This window comes from Notamacropus eugenii, chromosome 5, assembly GCF_028372415.1.
Source record: "Notamacropus eugenii isolate mMacEug1 chromosome 5, mMacEug1.pri_v2, whole genome shotgun sequence".
NCBI classification, from domain to species: Eukaryota; Metazoa; Chordata; class Mammalia; order Diprotodontia; family Macropodidae; genus Notamacropus; species Notamacropus eugenii.
The window spans coordinates 320,746,523-320,765,029 of record NC_092876.1 but is presented as its reverse complement, the minus strand read 5'-3'; the positions used below and the strand labels follow the sequence as shown (position 1 = coordinate 320,765,029).

The window sequence follows — 18,507 nt, the reverse complement described above, 5'->3', positions numbered from 1 at the left end:
ATCACCATCATCATTCTGGTTACCCATGTTGACAAGCTTAGCTTCACCCTTGGCTAGTCCCCCTCCCTTGCCTTCCATAGCCAAGCAGTTGTCAAGTAAACAATTGTCTCTCCACAAAACCTTTTCCATCTAGCTCCTTCTTACCACTCAGATTGTCAAGACTATTGTTCAGATTCTCATCACCTCTCATGTAGACCATCACAATAGCTTCCTAATTAGTCTCCCTTCTTCTGCTCTCGCTTCTCTAATCCATACTCCACACAACTAACAAAGCGATCATCCTAATGCAGAAGTTTGGTTATGCTATAATTCTTTTTAAAAATATCCAGGGGCTCCATGTTACCCCAAGGATAAAATACATGTACCAAACATAGATGATAGCCTATAAGTAGCCAAGCAGAACAATGGATAGAGAACTGGGCCTAGAGACAGGAAATCTCCATTTCAAATCCAACCTCAGACACTTAACTAGCTGTGTGACCCTGGGCAGGTCACTTGACCTCAGTCTGCCTTGATTTCTTCAACTGTAAATGGAGATCATAGCAGTGCCTCCCTCCCAGGGTTCCTATGAGGATCAAATGAGATAATATCTGTAAAGCACTTAGCACTCTGCCTGACACATAGTAGGCACTTAATAAATGGTTGTTTCCTTTCCCCCATAGCACTTAGTTAAACCCTCCTTTTTCTTTTCTTCCCTTTCCTCTAGGAGAGGAAGAAACAGGACACTGCAATGTTAATAGGAAAGAAATTCACTGATTCCTTATTCTTCCATTTCTATTTCTCTCCTCTCTTCTCTGTTGTTTTCAGTCTCATAAATGTCAGAGGTAGAATTTTAATCCAGGTCCTACACTCTCCTCCCACCCCCAACCCCTTACCTGAGAATATAAGGTCTTTGAGGGTCTAGGAATCCTATTTGTGAAGAATCATGATTCTTTAAGTGACTTGGAGAGACTTTGGAGCATATATAACCATTCTTTATTCCATCTACCTACCATATGATGAGACTGAATAGCTAGAAGCGGGAGTGCATCCAGAAAGCCCTAGCTGACCAGGGTCTAAGGTCTTTCCTTCCACTGACTTCTCTCTGACAAGTGGCATTCTGAAGAGAGAAGAAAAACATAGTTGTGAGTGGAGAGGCCTTGGTCCAAGACCAAGATGTTGCCCCATGGTTCTTTGCCTTTAGTGCTTATTCTTTCATTTGAGGTGAAGGAGATTAGAGAGGACTACAACCTTGTGAACTCTGAGAGGTCAGAAGAGCAAGCTACCAGAAATCTGAGAGTCAAGTTCATGTTTAATTTTGAATCCAGCCTAGCTTGGAGGCCCCATAGAGCCACCTGACCTTCAGAACCCAGTCTATTGGAAGCTGAAATATGAACTCAACCAGCACCTGTACAGGATTCGTCCAATGCACTTGGTGTGACCAATGCAATTAGAAACTCTGTTGAATCTGAGCCTACTGAGGCAAAATAAGGAGATTATGTCCCTCAAGGTATTGAGGGAAACAGTTGTACTTCTGTTCTTGTTAAATCTTGAAAGTAAATATACCAATATAAAAGCTAATTGATGTTAATTGGTTAAATGGAACTAGGGTACTAAGCACTGGTAACTAATAGCTGGAAAATCACACCAGAAGGGGGATCAAATTGATTGTACTAGAGGAGAGATACCCCCAAATCATAGAACCTTGGAAAAGAAGTATAGCCAGCCTCACTTGAGGAGAGTGAGGCCTGAATTTTTGTTATAATGATATTCCCCCTCCCATCTCCACGCCTTTGCTCAAGCTGTTCTCCACGTCTGGACTCAGGCTCTCAGATTCCCTGGCTCCCTTCAAAGCTCAGACCAAAGGTTACCGACTACATGAGTCTTTTCCTAATATACCCAGCTACTAATGTCACCTCCAAAATTCGTTTTTATTAATTGCGTATTTACTGTGTATTTGTTTATAGATGAATGCGGTATTTCTCCAGATACAAAGTAAGCTCTTTGAAAGCAGGAGTTATTTCCTTTTTAGTTTTGTATCCTAACACCTAGTATAATATCAGGCACATAATAAGAGCTTATTAAATGCATGTTGATTATTATTCTTCAGTTTATATTGTCAAAGAGTTGCCAAGGGTATTGAGAAGTTGAGAATCATGTCCAGGCTCACATACACAGTACTGAAGGTGGACCTTGAACTCACATCTTTCTGGCTCTCTCTGTACTTTATCATGCTACCTGGCACACCATGATTACTTAATAGAAGAGAAGCTCCTTTTGAGTAAGGATTATTTCATTTATTATATTTTTATCCATAGAGCCTAGTTCATAGTGGGTACTTAACCAATGCTTGGTGATTAATTAATAAATGCCTGTTGAACTGAACTGAATCAGTATATGTTCATACATAGTGGAGAAGTAAATATGGGCTCTGGGAAATAACACCAGGGTGGGAAACTTACACTTTTTTTTAATCCTGATCACTCCATCAGCCTTAAAACTTAAATCTCTTGGATTTCCTGGCAGTCTGAACATCCCCACTGAAAGCAGCGATTCACACAGCCTTGAGCTGGAAGAGAGTGGTTTTTAAAATACTTAGGGACTATAATTAGCTGCCGATCTAACTCAAAGAAAAAAAATGGATAAATGCCATCTTTGGCAAGACTTTGGTCCTCCTGAAACTCCTACAAGGCTGTTTTCAAACAGTGAATACAGTGGGCTCTTAGAGACTCCCCTGGCTTTGGATTTCTCTGGAGAGGGAGCAAAGGGAAAATGAGGAGAGAGTCCCATGAGGAGCTTGGTTGTGAAGGCCCAGTTTCAAGCCTGACCTCAAATAGATGTCTGGTACTGCTAATGAACAACTTCTCAGGAGAGCATAGAGATGTTATGTACAGAGTTTTAGGCCTATAGTCTGTCTCCTCTGCTAGTCAACAGAGGGGAGTTTATGGGTGACCTAATTTGCCAGAACTGACCCTTAACAAATTCAGAAGATGACTTCTACTCCCTTCCTCCAGACTCCAGTCCTGCTGTGGTCCCCAGGCATTTTAGGCTATTTCCCAATTTTCCCCTGAGAACCAACCCTGGAAGAAGCTGTCACTACTGATTTCTTCCTATAGGACCTAAGCACATTGTGACTAAGGATTCCAGGGTCAGTTCAAGTAAGCTGGGTTTTTTTTTTAATCTAATTTAATTTGTTCAATTAATAAACTATTTTGTCTAAAGCCCACCTAATCTCTCTAAAAAAAAAAGGAAAAAGAAAAAGCACAATAAATATCCATATTCAAACAAAACAAATTCCTATGTTGACCATGTTCTAAAACTATGCTGATTGGATCCACTATTATTTTATGCTATATAATCTTAACTGGGTGCTCACCATGACAAGCAATCCTTTTGTACTTCTCCAATTAATTCACTATCCCACTCATCATAGCAACCCTTCTAAACCTATTCATCCCTTCTCAGATTTCCAATGGCTCTCCCTCACTCAGCTAAGAACTTTACCTCATATTTCACTGAAAAAAGTGCGGCCATTCACCATAAGATCCCTCTTTTCTCCTCCTCCTACTCATCTCACAGTGCCCAGGAGCCTTCTGCCACTGTATTCTCTTTCTACCCATTTTACATGAAGAAATCACCCTTCTCCTTACCAATGCAAACCTCTCTACATGCACAAGTGATCTCATTCTGTCCTTTTTTCTGTAACACATTGCCCTCCCTCCATCATCCCTACTCTCTCACTTATCCTTCATCTCTCCTTATCTACTGGCTAGTTCCCTGATGCCTACAAACCTGCTCATTTCTTCCCAATCCTCAAAAAAACTTTCATTTGTTCCATCCATACCCTGCAACTATTGTATTGCCTCATATCCCTTCTCTCTTTTGTAGCTAACCTTTTTTAGAAGGTCATAGGTGCCTCCAATTCCTTCCTCCTTATTCTTTTTTTAACTCTACAGTCTAGCTTCAAATCTCAGCATTCAAATGAAACTACATTCTCCAAAGTTACCAATGATCTCTCCATTGCCAAATCTAGTAACCTTTTCTCAGTGCTCATTCTTCTTGGCCTTTCTGCATCCTTTGACGCTGGCAATTGCCCTCTTCACTTTGGTTCCCTCTTCTCTCTAGGTTGCTATGACACTATTCTATACTGCTTCTCTTCCACCCTGTCTGACTGCTCCTCAGTGTCTTTTCTGGTACCATGGATGTCCTCAAGATTGTATCCTAGTCCTCTTCTCTTCTTTCTCTGTACTACTTCACTTGCAGATCTTATTAGCTCCCATGCTTTAATATTTTTTATCTCTATGCTGATGATTCTCAGACCTACTTATCCAGCCCTAACCTCTCTGTTAACTTTCAGTTGCCTGTTAAATATCTTGAACTGGATATTGTTTAGACATCTTAAACTTAACATGTCTAAAACTGAACTCATTTTTCAGCCCAAATCTTCCCCCTTCCCTTCTCTTCCCTTCCTTTCTTTTTCCTTCCTGTATTAATCCAAAGTACTGGGAATAAAAACCCACAACAAGGCAAAAACAGTCATTCTCATCAAGGAACTTACATTCTAATGAAGCAGACAACATGTAAGCAAGTGCATAAAACATGTATACAGGTTAAATTGGGATGCAATCTGAGAAGGAACTGCATTAGTAGCTGAGGCAACTGGGATAAACCTCTCATTGAAGCTGAGATTTGAGGTGAGCCAGGGGAACTCATCAGGGGAGGTGAGTGAGATGAGTATTCTAGACATGGGGCTACCATATACAATGGTACTGCAGATACTAAGGAAGATACAGGGATAAGTAAGACAGTGACTGTCATTGAGGGATTTTAAGAGACAGTCTCTATCATCTGATCTCATAGTGCTTAGTATTCCTCTTATGAACTTAGTATCTTATTTTTATTGCATTTGTATATTTTTTCTGCCCTTGCTTCACTCTCTTTTTTAAAGTAGGGATAATAATAGTAGTCCTGCTTACTTCACAGAGATATTCTGAGGTCCTTCTGTAACAGTAGATATTAATGATGTCTATAAGAATATATATGTATTAAAAGTAAGAATAATGGATGGAAAGATAGACAGATAGGCAGTCAGATAGATAAATCAGTGATAGATAAATAGATGGACACAGACAGATAATCAGATAGATAGACAGATAAATAGATAGATGATAGAACATTAAGTGTGTGTGTCAGATACTGTGCTAAGAGCAAGGGACATAAATACAAGGAAGCAAAACAGTCCCTGCCTTCAAGAAGTTTACATTCTAATGGAGGAAAGTAGCACATAAAGCAAGCTGCAGAGTGACGTAGTGGGGACAAGGAAGGGGTATGCTGAAAGTTGGATAGTTTGGAACTGGTAGCCAGAAGAGTGAAGGGGAGGTCTAGTTCTGGGCAAACTAAGACGAAAGCTCACCTATTGGGCCTAAATGTGATTCCAGGGGTATGGTACAAGGTTTCTGTGAGGAGAAGGTGGGAATGATGGCAGGAGTGAAGGTGGTATGGTTTGGAGTTGAAAGGAAAACTAAGGAAAAGAAAAGAAAAGAAAACTGTAAGGAAAAACCCGTAAACTGGCAACATGGAACCACCATCCCTCTGCCATCAGCTCCACTGAATGGTATGGCCCCTGCAGGCACTCACTCATTTCTACTCATGATTAATTTATTAAACATTAATTCATTAAGCTAACAATCATTTATTAAATGATCTCCCGCTCTTCCCTAGTTTGTAAAGGACTGACATGTAAAGTATTGCTTGCAGAAATTGTTGGTTTACTTGTTAGTAAGAAAAGGAATTACAAATATGTATGCTATGTAAATTGAATAATAGTGGACAGGCTGAGTAGCCCTGAGAAACTGCCCAGTGCCTGCTATGCTCTTAAGTTGTATTCTGCTGGAAAAGCTCATCTTTTTAACATTAATATTCTCCCAATGATATTCTATGACTGCAAACCATGGAACTTCATTATCCCAGAAGAATCAAAGTTGCAAGTGATCCAAAGGATTATGGAAAGATGCATGATGGGTAGGCTGTAACAAGTTACCCACAGAGGTATGTCAAAAAGTACCAGATCAAGTACAGGTTTTTCAATTCAGCACGCATTTATTAAAGGCTCTCTATACAAAAGGCATTATGCTACACAGCACATATATAAAAATAAATGGACATGTGCAAGTAAAAAAGGAGAGAAAGAAACAAGTATTTATTAAGTAACTAATAGGTACCAAGTACTGTGCTGAGTACTTTACAAATATTATCTCAGTTGGCCCTCATGAGATTCCTGTGCAGTAGGTGCTATTATTTTTCTAATTTTACAGTTAAGGAAACCAAGATAGTGGGTAGCCAGAAAATGAAGGGGAATGACTTGTTCAGGGTCACACAGCTAGTAAGCATCTAAGGTTAGATTTCAGCTCAGGTCTTCTTGACTTCAGCCCAATGCCACTGTGCCACCTAGCACCATATCAAGAGATAACAGATGATTGCCACAAAACAAAAAAAAAGAACCAGAAAAAGCCACCAGCATATTTGGTGGATATTCTTTGGAAACCATGGAATCCCCTGATCTAACCCTGTCACTTTCTTGTCAATAAACTTAGTATCTCTCTTCTGCCTCTAGTACAAATTCTGTTGGGTATTTAAAGCCCTTCATAACCTGATTCCAACATACACTTCCTGGCTTACTAAACACTATTCTCCTTAACACATTCTGTGGCCAAATGGGCCTTTTTGCCTTTTTGCCATACCATGCACCATGCCTTTGTGTAGGTTGTCTCAAATTCCTTCTTACCTCCAGTGTTTAGAATCCCTTAGCTTTCCCACTAGAAGGACCAGGCATATCAATTGACACAAAAGTCATTACTTTGAAATAAAAACTTTCAACTTGTCTCTATTTTCCTTACCTTATGGATAAAAAAAGTCACTTTACCAATTGATACCACTCTGTCCTCTGAGATATTCTTAATCTCCAGTCTTTCTTAAAGTTTAGCTCAAATACTTCCTACCTGAGGCCTTTTCTGAATCCCACAGATATAACTAGGAAAGGGACTATATCTGTTGTTTCACTAGGGTAGGGAAATCCCAGAGGAAAATTCCCTCTACCGGTAAAGGTTGGCACCTCCTCTAAGATCATATGAGAGTTGGCTCTTTCTAATCATAGAGAAATTTCATGATTTGACCAAACTTGTGGATCAGAGGTAGGATTCGAACTCAAGTCTTCCTGACTCCACCATTTTCCCACCTCCATGCGTTCATACACACTATTCTTTGTGTTTAAAATGTCCTCCTTTTCCTTTTTCATCTTTTGAATTCTTACCCATCCTGTTCATCCCAATTTATATGCCACCTTTAATAGGAAGTCTTTTTCAATATACTAGATTGGTAGCAACTTTACATCTTAGACTTCAGAGAACACTTTGTTTTATACTTCTTTAATTCATTTTTTATATGTGTGTTGGTTTTTTAATTCACGTCAATGGTACTTTAAAGTTTACAGAAACTCTTTCCCCAAAACACCCTGTTGAAGTAGGCAGCACAAAAATAATTGTATTATCCTTGTTCCAGAGATAATGAAACTGAGGTTTATAAATGTTAAAAGACTTGCCTGTGGTCACAGAGTCCTTGGAAAGAGGCAAGATTCAAGCCCAGGATTTCAGAGTCCAAATACAGCGTTCTTCGCACTATACCATGCTGCTGGTTTGGAAGTGGTTTGCTTGCATCTTCTAGCCAGTATTCTGATGCTAGATTTTTGAGTTAAATTGCTTCCCATTATTAGCACTCCAAGTCCCCAGTGCTAAAATGCAACGTCTTAAAAACCCCTGTGCTGGAAGCTGGCCTCAATTATGAAAATGCACCAGCTGCTGCCAAACACTCACTTTGGCACTAGAGGAGGATTAACTGTTTATAGCCGTGTAAAACATTTCCCAGAACCTCGAAAGATATGGATAAGCAGACTTCCTGCTCTTCTAGAGAAGCCAAGTGAAACCATTTAACTCATCTTAGGGTGGGGGAAGGGAGCAAAGAAAGGAAAGGAAAGGAAGAAAAAGAGGTTCACAGAAGACAGATTCAATAGGAAATCCTTATATCAACTTGGCATAACATCTAAACAAATGGATGCCTATGAAGTACCTACTATGCAAGGCTAGGCAGTGGAGATACAATGGCAAAAAAATGGAACTGCCCTCAAGGAACTTAAATTGACCTAGTGACCAAAAGTATGGATTCAGAGAAATCTGGAAGGATTTATTTGAACTGACAGCAGAGCAAAATGAGAAGCATCAGGAGTGCAATTTATACAATGCAACACTGTTAAGGAAAACAACCATGAAAGACTTACTAACACTGAACATTTCTTTTTTTTTTTTTTATTTAACTTTTAACATTTATTTTCACAAAATTTTGGGTTACAAATTTTCTCCCCTTTTATCCCCTCCCCCCCCCAAACCCAAGCATTCTAATTGCCCCTGTGACCAATCTGCTCTCTCCTCTATCCTTCCTCCCTGCGCTTGTCTCCGTCTTCTCTTTTGTCCTGTAGGGCCAGATAGCTTTCTTGAACCCTTACCCTGTATTTCTTATTTCCCAGTGGTAAGAACATTACTTTTGATCCTAACACTTTGAGTTCCAACTTCTTTAGCTCCCTCCCTCCCCACCCCTTCCCTTTGGAAGGCAAGCAATTCAATATAGGCCAAATCTGTGTAGTTTTGCAAATGATTTCCATACTAGTTGTGTTGTATAGGACTAATTATATTTCCCTCCATCCTATCCTGACCCCCATTACTTCTATTCTCTTATGATCCTTTCCCTCCCCATGAGTGTCGACCTTGAATTTCATTCTCCTCCCCATGCCCTCCCCTCCATCCTCCCCCCGACCCTGCTTGTGCCCCTGTCCCCCACTCTCCTGTATTATGAGATAGGTTTTCCTATCAAAATGAGTGTGCATTTTATTCTTTCCTTTAGTGGAATGTGATGAGAGTAGACCTCATGTTTTTCTCTTGCCTCCCCTCTTTATCCCTCCACTAATAAGTCTTTTGCTTGCCTCTTTTATGAGAGATAATTTGCCCCATTCAACTTCTCCCTTTCTCCTCCCAATATTTCTCTCTCACTGCTTGATTTCATTTTTTTTTTTAAGATATGATCCCATCCTCTTCAATTCACTCTGTGCACTCTGTCTCTATGTATGTGTGGTGTGTGCATGTGTGTGTGTGTGTACTCCCACCCAGTACCCAGATACTTAAATGTTTCAAGAGTTACAAATATTGTCTTTCCATGTAGGAATGTAAACAGTTCAACTTTAGTAAGTCCCTATGACTTCACTTTGCTGTTCACCTTTTCATGGTTCTCTTCATTCTTGTGTTAGAAAGTCAAATTTTCTTTTCAGCTCTGGTCTTTTCATCAAGAAAATTTGAAAATCCTCTATTTCATTGAAAGACCATTTTTTCTCCTGAAGTATTATACTCAGTTTTGCTGGGTAGGTGATTCTTGGTTTTAGTCCTAGTTCCTTTGACTTCTGGAATATCCTATTCCATTCCCTTCGATCCCTTAATGTAGAGGGTGCTAGATCTTGTGTTATCCTGATTGTATTTCCACAATACTTGAATTGTTTCTTTCTAGCTGCTTGCAATATTTTCTCTTTCACCTGGGAGTTCTGGAATTTGGCCACAATGTTCCTAGGAGTTTCTCTTTTTGGATCTCTTTCATGCGGTGTTCTGCGGATTCCTTGAGTATTTATTTTGCCCTCTGGTTCTAGAATCTCAGGGCAGTTTTCCTTGATAATTTCATGGAAGATGATGTCTAGGCTCTTCTTTTGATCATGGTTTTCAGGTAGTCCCAGAATTTTTACATTGTCTCTCCTGATTCTATTTTCCAGGTCAGTTGTTTTTCCAATAAGATATTTCACATTATCTTCCATTTTTCGAATCTGCACGCTATGTTCTGTGATATCTGTCTTTCTCATAAAGTCCTTAGCGTCCATCTGTACCATTCCAGTTTTGAAAGATCTATTTTCTTCAGTGAGCTTTTGAATCTCCTTTTCCATTTGGCTAATTCTGCTTTTGAAAGCATTCTTCTCCTCATTGGCCTTTTGAACCTCTTTTGCCAATTGAGTTAGGCTAGTTTTCAAGGTGTTAATTTCTTCAACATTTTTTTGGTTCTCCTTTAGCAGGGAGCTGATCTGCTTTTCATGCTTCTCTTTCATCCCTCTCATTTCTCTTCCCAGTTTTTCCTCCACCTCTCTAACTTGATTTTCAAAATTCTTTTTGAGTTCTTCCATGGCCTGAGCCCATTGGGTGGGCTGGGACACAGAATCCTTGATTTCTGTGTCTTTGCCTGATGGTAAGCATTGTTCTTCCTCGTCAGAAAGGAAGGGAGGAGGTGTCTTTTCTCCGAGAAAGTACCCTTCAATAGTTTTATTTCTTTTCCCTTTTCTGGGCATTCTCCCCAGCCAGTGGCTTGACCTCTGAATATTCTCCTCACACCCACCTCGCCTCCTGGTCCTCCCAGCTAGCGTTTGGGGACTGAGATTCAAATGCTGCTTCCCGCCTTAGGGCTTTTGGCGGGGGCAGGACTGCTATTCCGTGTGAGAATTAAGTTCAGATGGTCAGGTCGGGGCAGGGCCGCCTCTCAGGCCCAGTTCCCTCAGGGGGTTTATGCACAGACCTTCCACAATGGATCCAGGCTCCCGCCCACTTGGGGAGCCCCTGTCTGCAGCCGCCTCTCAGCTTCTATCTCCCGGGGGGGGGGGGGCGCCGAGCCATGGGGGCACCCCACTCCCCTCTCGACCCACCAAAGAGACTCTCTCACCGACCCTCACCTGTGGGTGGAGGGGCTTGTGCCGCCGCTGGAAATCCCGTCCCTAAAGCCTACTCGGATCTGTACCTCTCAGAGCCGCGGCCGCCGCAGGCCCGGACTGGGCTCCACGTCCACAGCGCGACGGACCCTCCGCGAGAGGTTTACAGGTCCCTCTGTGGGTGGAAGGACCCTCGTGGCCACAGGATATCTCATCCCTGTAGCCCGTTCAGATCTTTTCCTCACGGTGTCGCGGCCACTGCAGGGCTGCACTCAGCTCCCAGTCCCGGCGCCCAGTCCACAGCGCGAAGGACCCCCCGCGAGAGGTTTGCAGGTCCCTCCGGAACAGAAATCTCCCTCGCTCCAATATTCCATGGCCTCTGGGTGCAGAATTCACCGTGGGTTACTCCCCTCTAGCCGTTCTGTGGATTGTGGATTTGGAGCTATGTGTATGTGCGTCTTTCTACTCCGCCATCTTGGCTCCGCCCCCTCTGAACATTTCAATGACCAGTTATGACTCCAGAAAACTGATGATGAGTCAGGCTTCCCCACCTCTTGACAAAACAGTTATGGACTAAAGGTGCAGAATGAGACAAACTTTTTGAACACAGACTGTGTGTGGTTTTGACTTATTCTACTGTACTTATTTGTTACAAAATAAAGGTCACTTTATTTTGTTTGGTGGAGAGAAGAGTTATAAAGTTTGGGGGTGAGTGATAGTGACACAGAAAAAGAAAAAAAGAGTATCAGTGAAACATTTTTAAAATATCCAGGAGAGTGGTAAGAGGTCGGTCAGAAGGGGAGTCAGAAAAGCAAGGGAAATACAGTGTTGGGACTACCAGGTTAAATTGAAAATATGTTGCTCAGTCATTTTTCAGTCATGCCCAACTCTGAGGCCCTGTTTTGGGTTTTCTTGGCAAAGATATTAGAATGTTTTGCCATTTCCTTTTCCAGTTCATTTTACAGATGATGAAACTGAGGCAAACAGGGTTAAGTGACTTGTCCAGGGTCACACAGCTAGCAAGTGTCTGAGGTCAGATTTGAACTCAGGAAAAGGAGTCTTTCTGACTCCAGGCCCAGTACTCTATCTGCTTAGGGCAGCCACCTAGCTGCCCTAAGCAAATATACTTTCATATAAGCTGTCCAAAATAGATATTCATTTTTCTCTTCATTGTATAAGGAAATGTTCATGTTTGTTGATTTGTCAATTTAGTCATAACTAAAAAGGAAATTTAAAGATCCTGAATGCTGCACAGTTTTAATAACCAAACAGCCCCAAAAAAGAAAAGGCATCTCTCCTCACTTTTTTGGAGAGATGGAAGAACTTTGGCTGTGGTACCCTATATATGTCAGACTTTGGGGGAATATTTTGATTACTTTTGCTAAATTTTTTCTTCTTTTTTCTTCTGTATTATAAGTAATACCTCTCTGAGGGGAAGAGATCAAGGAGAAATACATTTGAAAATGGAGGTGAGGAAAAAACAAAAAATATCAATAAAAATTAATTTTAATTTTTTAAAACCCATAATATAATCCAGGGAAAACTTTCTAACAGTTAGAACCATTCGTTCAATAAGTATTTATTAAATGCCAACAGGAGGCAGCTAGACGGCTCAGTGGATAGAGTATTAGACCTAGCGTCAGGAAGATCTGAGTTCAAATCTGGCCTCGCTAACTAGCTATGTGACCCTGGGCAAGTCACTTAACCATTGTTTACCTTAATCCATTGGAGAAGTAAATGGCAAACCACTCCAGGAAAAGTGGCAAAGGCCAAGAAAACCCCAAAGATAGCACTGGTGTGCTGTGGTCCATGGGGTCACAGAGTCGAATGAGACTTAATGACTAAACAATGACAAAATGCCAGCTACGTTCAAGATACTGGTACACAAATATAAAAATGCTCAGTTCCTTCCCTCAAGGAACTCATATTTTATAAAGTGAGATGGAATGGTAGAGGAGCAGAGAGAACAGTATATACACAAAAAGGTAAATGTAGAATACACACCAAATTATTTGTGGTAAGAGGGCATTTGCTACTGAAGTTATTTCAGAAAAGGCTTTATTAATAGCTAGCACTGGAATGGAGCCTGGAAGGAAACTCGGATCCTAGGAGGCAGAGGAGAGGCAACTAGGTAGAACAGTGGAGAGAGAGCACTCTCCACTGGTGTCCTGGGGCCTGGCATCAGGAGGACATGAGTTCAAACCTGGCCTCAAACACTTACTAGCTGCTTGACCCTAGGCAAGTTACTTAACCCTGTTTGCTTCAGTTTCCTAATATGTAAAATGAGCTGAAGAAGGAAATGGCAAACCATTCCAGTATCTTTGCCAAGAAAATCCCAAATGGAGTTAAGAAATGTCAGACAACTCAAAATCAGTGATAACAATACAAAACAGAGATGAAAAAAATATACATTCCAGACATAGAGGACCTGGCCTACACCTGCCTTTCTGGGAAGAAAAATGCCATTCCATCATGCTCCTTCCTCAGGCCTCCTGGCCTGCTCTGTCTACAGTGGAAGGAAAGAAGCACCATACTATCCACTCCCCTCAGCAGTCCCCTCTCTTGAGCTGAATAACACCCTGAGAGAACTCCACTGGAAGACCAAATTCCTGGGGATTATGATAATCTTCCTGCGCTCATTTCTTAGTGATACACACACACACACACACACACACACACACACACACACACACACACACACACACACATACACACACACACACACACACACACACACACACACATCTCTTCTCCATTGCAGTGATTTTGAACTCCAGGATCCCGTTCTCTATCCTCCAATGCCCCCTTCCTCTTTCCCAACCCCATGATGTGCTACTCTAAAGCTACTCACCTTTCCCATTGTGTTCTCTGGAATTCCTGCTCCACGGATGACAAGTGTGCTTCTATCTTAGACTTTTTCCTTTACCACTACTTCCACCTTCTTGCTTTCACTGAGATCTGTCTCCCTTCAGATGATACTCTTTCCTGCCCTAGTTGAATGATTTCACTCCCCTCCTTCCACCATGGATGAAGTAAAATTGTTAAAATATTTCTTGCTCCCCCAATGCCACTTTCAAACTTTCCCTCTACCACCATCATTCAGTTACCTCTCCTCCACTGAGGTTCATTAAATACAAATTTACTACCCATTAAAATTTCTGGAAATTTATCTACAGATTCCAAGAAACTACCTTTCCTTCCTTAGTGAACTCAGTGCTGTCTCAGTCTTTCTCTGTTCCCCAGTTACTGGCCCCTCTTTTGTCTAGTTTCACATGAAGATGTGGCTCTCCTCTATGCCAAGGCAAATGCCTCCACATTCAGATTGCCCCTTCTACCATCCCTGCTCTCTCCATCTGCTGGCAGCTTCCTTACTGCCTAAAAACATGCCTAAATCTATCCCATCCTCAACAACCTCTCCTTTAATCTGTCTATTCACTCTGTCATCTATCATGGACTAACTATATCATCTCACCAGCTATCATTCCCTCTCCTCTTTTTTGCGGCTAAATTCCTCCAGCAGACCTCCCACAATTCATGTCTCCATGTCCTTTCCTCCCACTCTTTTCTTAACTCTACTGTCTGGCCTCCAATCTCATCATTCAATGAGAACTGCTCTCATCAAAGTTACCAGTTATCTCTTAAATGACAAATTTAATGGTCTTTTGTCAATTCTCATCCATCTTAACTTCGCTGTAGCCTCTTCCAAATATACCTGTACACTCCCCTCCCTTTTCAATTTTTTTTATGTATTGCTTTCCTCCATTAGAATATAAGCTCCTTGAGGACAGGAACTGTATTTCTTTTCACTTGTATTTGTGTTACCTGCACTTCGGATAGTGCCTGGAACATAGTAAGCAGTTATAAATGTTTGCTAACTAACTTGACACACATGACCTGAGCAACACTAGAAGAGTAGCCCTGAGCAGTCCATATAAAACCAATGTGTAAACTGATAAGCAGACAGACCAAATTACTGTGATCAGCCTCAGGCAGATTCTTCCTTGAGGCAGTTTGTAGTGAGTGAGGCAAATCCATAGGTCCTTGGAGGCCTAAAAAGGTGAGGTAGAAATACATCATGAACTCAACATCAGTTTCTGATGATATCCCTGGCCTCACTTTCAATGTATACATACATGGGCACATGACAAACTGAGTGTCCAGGTTTCCAAGTTACTGAGCTATAACAGGCAAATCAATGCCAGAAATGATAGATCAGCAGACCTTGCTTTTAAGCAAACCCAGTCTGTGAAAATCCAGATTTAGAACAGCTAAATAGGGAAATTGTTTGACTTAGAACACAATTCTTCACTTTACAAAAAGGCTCACCACAGAGTTTAAGTAATAGACTCCTCTATTGTATTTATTATATGGTTTGATTTTAAAAACCGTTATTTACTTCTCATGAATATATCTGTTTTTTAAACTGAATTGGACCTGTAAAAATAAAAAGAGAATGGCTGGAAGGACAAAATCATAAATAACCTACATTTATGGGCACAAAGAACTTTATATAAATTTGATCCTCATCAATACTCTGTGGGATAAATTATGGTAAGTATTACTATCTTCATCACTAATTGAGGAAAGTAGAATTAAATCGTCTTTCCAAAGTTACACATTTAGTAAATTGCAAGATCAAGCTTTAAACCCAGTTGTTTACATGTAATTGAGAAAAAAATAAAATCAAATCAATCAATCAATTAAAAATAAGATTTAAACACAATTCTTTTGATCCAAAAATATGATGCTGCCTCTCTCAAAACTGTGCTGACTTCTCTTCTCCAGGGAAGATCTGCTGATATCCTACTGTCATCCAACCATCTTATATGACAAAACTGCAGACTAAAACCACACTCTCATGATTCTTTTCCTTTCTCCTTTTTTCCTTTTTCTTTTCTTTTTTCTTCTTTTCATTCTTCTCTCACCTCTCCCTTTCCATCCTTAACTTCATGGTAGAAAAAGTGGTGGGTTTGGTGTCAGGAAAGACTGGGGTTCAAGTCATATCTCTGACGCTTACTGGAGGAGTCACTAGGAACAGGTTATTTAACCTTTCTGAGTCTCAGTTTCCTCATCTGTAAAATGGGGATACTAGCACCTACAACTGAAATAATGTATCTAAAATTCTGTATACAACCAACTATTATTTGCCCTCTTCTCCTATACAGACCTTTCTTAGTGTATAAAACTAAATCTCATTTCAGTAGGCAGGCAGGCAAGAAGAACTTATTAAGCATTTACTCAGTGTCAGAAACTGTGGTTAGAACTTGGAATATGAGTAAAAGCAAAATGAAAAATAGCACCCGCCCTCAAAAGGCTTACCTTCTAATGGGGGAAGACAGTGCATAGAACTGAAAAGGGAGGAAGGGAATAACAAAGCCTGAAGAAGCAGAAGCATAGCCAGGAGGGGCATGAAGCATAGCTAGTCTTGGTCCATCCCCAAAAGGAAAACAGAGAAACATTGTTGAGTCAAAATTCTGTATCATTCAAGAAGAGGCGGATATTTGTACCCTAGGTGGGGGAAAACGTATTTTACTAAACAAATGAATAGTGTTAAGTAAACTTGGGAGAAAATGCTTACTCAACTTCAGAAAACAAAATTTTTGAGAATATTAGCAGTTACCATTGGCATATAGGCCATTAGAATGATGATAATGATCCTTATACATTCATTATTGAAGGGTAGTAGAAAGACTCCTACTTAGCAAGACTACATTAGTCATAGCCTTGTATCACTTAATCACTACATGAAAAAACACATATTAAGTACCCACCACATTATAAGTACAATGAAAGATGCTAGGCTGGAGATGCAGAGAGGAAATTACAGTCCCTGCTCTCAAGCATCTTATAATCTATTAGAAGAAATAAAACACAAATAGCCAAGTACAGAGCAGAATATGTGTACAGGAAGACTACAAGCAGAATGGATTAAGAGATTTCTAACAATGATAAAAATTGTGTTTCTCGTAAGAGAATCAGCAGGTCAGATTTGTTTAATGTTCAGCCTGAATCAAGCTGAATTAAGCAGATTTTGCTGTTTCTATAGAAAATGTTGAAAAACTTGCTCAACTATTTCAATTACAAAGCCACATTTCCAGTTAGACCTGCCAGTACAGCTAACAATTTACCCAGGTCATAAGCCTTACTGGAATTTTATTTAAAAAATCAAATAAAGGCTATTTTGATATGTGGCATGTTGAAGCAAGATCTCTTAAAGGACCTAGACTATATAAACCATTTGGTCATTTTAAAAAAAAAGGTTGATTTCTTACAGACCACATCCTTCATCATAAGTGGAGCAGGGCAAATTCGGACCAAGGGGGAAATTCATTATCTGCACATCTTATCAATCTGTTTGAGTAAGAAAAGACAAGTTAAATTTTTTTAAAGAAAAAGAAATTGGTCTGCATGCTTCATTCTGCTATTCTTACAAATCCTCTCTATTTCAGTCTGCTTAAAAATATTAAATTTCAGTAGCATTCCAGTCTTTGACATTGTTTTAAATGTAATTTGAATAATGTGAAACAATTAAGAAAATTATTCATAGTAGTAGTTGTTTGAAAGGGGGAAACAATGTTGTTTTCATTGCAGGAAGCCTGTGGTTACCAGCCCGGATTCCTAAGAAAATTGTAAATGTCTAGATGTATTTTTCAAATACTATGCATATCGTAAAAAACTGAGCATGAGCTAAGGAAAATAATGTCACAATTCCACAGAACTCAGCATATACCCAGCAGAAAACTAAACCCCCCAAATCTTTTGTATATGAGGAACCAAAACTAGCCCTGGGCAAATCTGTGAAACAAGAGATATAGGAGAACCCCGAAATAGTAGCTTCTATCATAGCCCTACTGCTATTGGTGAGTTACTCTCTCCAGGCTTTCAACCTCTTATCAGTAAAATGAAGAGGTTGGACTAAATGACCTCTAATGTCAAGTCAATCAGGTCAAGAAGCACTTATTAAGCACCTCCTGTGTGCCAGGCTCTGTGTTGAGCACTGGACATACCAAATAAGGCAATCCCAATCCTTGATCTCTAGGAGCTCACAGTCCTACTTGGGAGACAACATGCAACTGACTTCAGAGACAGGATAAACTGGAGATAATCAACAGACAGACATTAGTAGCATTAAATGGAATGAGGAAAGGCTTCTTACAAAAAGTAGAGTTTTAGCAGGTACTTGAAGGAAGCCAAGGAAGCCAGGAGGTCAAGAAGAGGCGAGAGAACATTCCAGGCATAAGAGACAACCATGAAAATTCTCAATCATGAGACGGAACAGCAAGGAGGCTGGTGTCACTGGATCACAGAGTGTGTACAGGTAAGTAAGGCATAAAATGCAAAAGAGATAAGAAGGGACAGGTGATGAAAGGTTTTGAGTGCCAAACAAAAGATTTCATATTTGTTGCTGGAGGAAACAGAGTCACTGGAGTTTATTGAGGAGGGAGGGAGTAGACTGTGCCTTAGGAAGGTCTATTTGACAACTGGGTAGAAAATGGATTAGAAGGGAGAGAAGTTTGAGATGGAGAGACCAACCAGAAGTCGCCTGCGACAATCCAGGTTTGAGGTGACGAGGGTCTGGACCAGGGTGGTGACAGTGTCAAAGGAGAGAAGGAGGCATATGCAAGAGATGGCATGAAGGTAAAATCCACAAGGCAGGGCAATAGATTGAATATGGAGGGTGAGAAAGAGTGAGGAATTGAGATTTACACTAAGTTGAGAGCCTGGGATATTTGGTGAGACTCTTCATAGTA

At 40.5% G+C, this 18,507-nt stretch overlaps 1 long non-coding RNA gene across 1 annotated transcript in view; it reads right to left on the bottom strand.

The window, feature by feature from the left end:
• LOC140506353 (uncharacterized) overlaps positions 1 to 8,346 on the bottom strand; it is a 45,989-nt gene extending 37,643 nt beyond the window's left edge. The window contains exon 1 of the long non-coding RNA XR_011967893.1: positions 993 to 8,346. This is a non-coding gene — a long non-coding RNA (uncharacterized lncRNA). The remainder of the gene's footprint in view (positions 1 to 992) is intronic.
• Positions 8,347 to 18,507: the final 10,161 nt, after the last annotated feature.